This window comes from Phytophthora infestans, genomic scaffold (assembly GCF_000142945.1).
Source record: "Phytophthora infestans T30-4 supercont1.39 genomic scaffold, whole genome shotgun sequence".
Taxonomy (NCBI): domain Eukaryota; phylum Oomycota; class Peronosporomycetes; order Peronosporales; family Peronosporaceae; genus Phytophthora; species Phytophthora infestans.
This window is the reverse complement of record NW_003303720.1, coordinates 273369-277407: the sequence shown is the minus strand read 5'-3', so window position 1 is coordinate 277407 and position 4039 is coordinate 273369.

The window sequence follows — 4039 nt, the reverse complement described above, 5'->3', positions numbered from 1 at the left end:
CCACTCACTATCTTTCGGTTCATGTGCAGCGTATCAACCACTTTCAGAATCACTATGAGCTCACGCGCAAGGATTTACTGGTCAAGAACCTAAAGCGCGTCAAGAGGCAGCTCGAGCGCAGGTGCGCCATCGCTGTAGTCTTGCCACGAATGTAGATGTGACATTGACGCTTATCGAAGTGGTGACCCGGATTCTCGTCGAGAAGCGGAGCTCTACGATTTCTGGGCGGCGACGTTTGTTCTGCCACATGAGTACGGTATGTTTGTAGAGGAATTTAAGCGTATGCCAGGAGGTAGATGGATCATGAAGCCTGTGGGTAAGGCACAAGGTCGTGGCATCTTTCTGTTCGAGAAGCTTAGTGACATCAGCGAGTGGAAACGAGACGCTTCTTGGAAAGGTGACGGTGCAATGCAGGCCAAGACTGCAGACACGTATATTGTGCAGAAATACGTCGAGTCACCGTACGAAGCTGACCTTTCGGCTTCTCCAGACACAGAGCGACGTACGGCTTCAAGGTAAGCGTCAGGTCAAGCTTGTTTGAGTGTGTATGCCTGTCGGTGAACTCGAAGCTCTGTAGCGAGGGTTCATTTGGCAAGACAAGAGGCTTTGTGTATTGGCCGATTATTATCGGGAGGTTTTACGTGACGGCTTATTGTTGCCTATTTGCACGACTGGGAGTGCTTGAATTGCCTCCCTTTTATTTCTTCTGGCCGAGTGTTGAACACTCGGTGATCTCGTAAAAGGCGTACCCGTGCCTGGTACCTTTCCGCTGTTGGGACCACGAGGATTCAAAACACCTGCTAGCTTTGCTCGTGCTAGTAGCGTGTTCTTATTTTACTGGTTGGCCTATATAAGTAGTTTACAAGGTCCAGTTTGTCCCGGTGCAAGGGCAGAACTGGGGTCTTCAGGTCAGCCCGAACGATCGTTTACTATCCTAGTAGACGTATTGCTGTGGGAACATCCTAACTACATCTGTAGCTAGAGTTCACGTGGGATTTCCAACACCACACTGACCTCAATCCACACTCGTCGCCATCAGGGATCTCCACCAACGGTACCCAAATTCGCGATCTCGGCAGCAGACTCACGACCAAGCGATGGAGATCCAGGGCTGGAAACATCGGAGAGATTCCAGAGATAGGGGCTTGTGGAGGAACGCTGGCAAGATTGTGAACAGCCGCTATTTATGCTGGCGCTGTTCTTACACCCTTCCAACGTTCATACCGCTAGAGCCCTGCCTCGCACAGCTATTTCATCGGTCACAGCAGCATGCAACTTTGCGGTACTGTATTTCCAGCGTTTTTTTCGTGTCGCAGTCTGGGTCGACTTCGGGACCAAATGAGCCGGTGGTGTAACCGTGAGCTGTATGTCGAAGATGACGAACCGTTTTCAATCAGTGACTTTGGTGGGGATGCCGCAAGCTACTAGAAGTATGCCAGGGATTTAAGAGCAGGTACAAACCTGCCTGATCTTGCAATTGCTGTGCTGTCAATCGCTGCAAATACAGCGACTTGCGAGCGGTATTTCAGTGAGGTCGGGCGAGTTCATACAGCAACGCGAAATTGCCTCAAACCTGATAAAGCAAACAAGTCTGCAGCAATGCGCCAAGCTGTTTGGGATCGAGATCGTTTCCGTGAAGAATCAACCAAGGCTGAATGTCATGATATCGATGATGAGCGTACGGAAGAAGATAGTGAAGGCAACAAATACGTTAGCCGCATCATCAAGCCTGACGAGCGTCCTTTTCGAAGCGAAAGTTTGGCTTATGATCCCACAGCATTGGATATGTCAGTAAGTGAAGTTTCAGTTCGCTCCAATGAAACTTCAAGTCGCCATCTCTCCACGAACATCTCTTCGACTGCTCCAACCCATTACGGTGCCCGTACGTTAAGCCGTCCAACCATCCCAATTTATCCACATAAATGCTTATCGAGCATGCCGGATTCTCTAACAAAGAGCGAAGATCTACCTGGTCAGCTGAACCCGAGCCGAAGGTTGAACTTTTCGAGTGCTGGCACACATCAGATGCAAGACGATGCGGCTTTTGTAGCACCTGTCGATGGAGAGCGAGCCAATCTCAATTCGCCACATTCTCTTGAGTACTCCAGCAATATGTTAGCCAACAATGACATCCTTGCACATTGGCGATGGTTATTTGATGAAATATCAGACACTTTATCAATAGATCGCACCTCTGCGATCGATGGACGTCAAGCTATCGACGGCGCCGTACAAGAATCTCGCATGTTTGGAGAATATGTTGATAATGACCAACCTGACGTAGTGATGGATGGCGAGGATGACTCTATTCGACTCCGTGGACGACCCATTCCACCTTACAATGATCCACAATTTCCCCAAGAAAAAACACTGGCAGGTATGCGAGGCAAGAAGGCAACCCTGAAAGAATTGTTTATCTACCGAGCGTGACACCTGCGTAGCTCAAAACCGCCATCGTTTTGAGATGCTGTGCTAGCTGTGCTGACGTTGGCGACTTTGCTATGCCCCAACCTGACGTAGTGATGGATGGCGAGGATGACTCTATTCGACTCCGTGGACGACCCATTCCACCTTACAATGATCCACAATTTCCCCAAGAAAAAACACTGGCAGGTATGCGAGGCAAGAAGGCAACCCTGAAAGAATTGTTTTATCTACCGAGCGTGACACCTGCGTAGCTCAAAACCGCCATCGTTTTGAGATGCTGTGCTAGCTGTGCTGACGTTGGCGACTTGGCTATGCGCTTCCACATCCAAGCTTCTCAGTTGGTAAGCCAGTGGCGACTCGAAACAGCATTCCGGGAAGGGTCCACATCTCCATTACATGAGTCTTCGGTTTGTAGGTATTTTCAGGGCTTTGATGATAAACCTCATACAACAAGCTATCGAGATAGTTAGCATGCACTCGTTCTTATTGTTGTTTCAGCTAATGAGAAGCACCGCGTTTGCCAAAGAGGATCGGAATTGTGAGCTCTTTTTTCCAAGTAGGTGATCACTGCTAGCGCGCCCGGGTTACGCATTCATTAAGTTTGATACGGGGGTGTGTGATCGTCATCGTGCTGTTTTCACGATGAAAGCATCTACCGTTAGTACAGTAAACGAGCAATGCTTAATTAGAAAAGCTAAAGTGTAATAAAACGAGTACTTTAAGTATTTAAGTAGGCCTGGCTGACGTTTCCTCAAATGCTGCTTGTAAACTAAGGCTCAATTTGATAAGCAAATGGTCCAAGAAAGTCTGCAACGACACAATCATCGTAGTACCACCATGGGGGTGGCATCCCACATGCGTAACGACAGCGAGTCATATCCAGAAGAGCACGGCTCCGCAGATGTTCCACGAGAGCTCCAGTGTCAACAGGTAATTGCCCGCCTTGCGGTAGCTCAGTCGAAGAAGTTTTGGCTGTCGTTCCGTGTCGCAATCATAGAAAAATCATTGAATATACAGGCTTCTGTTCTTTGGCTTCTGCAAGATGGTCGTCCAATTTCTTTGGCATCTCGGTGAAAATGTCAATTAGGTGCAAATTGTGCTTGGTTTGTCAGAAGACGTCGTCTCTGATGTGTCACATGCTCGGTAACGTCTTGACCACATGCCACACGGAACCACGAGCCCATTTCAAACACCATCAGCTCAGTGCTTTGGTCAGTGAAGAATTTCAAGTACTCGTAGCGCGTCCTGCCACAGTGCAGCATCTTAGCGGCCATGTTGACGTCCACCACTTAGCCGGTCACACACCGGCTTGTCATCGACCGTGGCATACACCAGTTCCATAGTCGATGGTATTGCAAAAACCGAGACAATGATATTGGTACTGGACGCTCCTCTATACCAATATAGACTTTGTTTTTCTCGTCATGCGAGTATATAGCTATAATCCATACGCCGCGCGGTCGAGACGATGCTGGTTTCCGCAGAACTTAGCAGAAGCTGCAACGTTGTAAGCATACAACTCACTGCCATCACATCGTGTACGTGGTTCTTGGGTAGCCTTGTGTCGAAACCCGGTCGATCCAAGTAAAAAAAATCATCGTCCAGAAACACC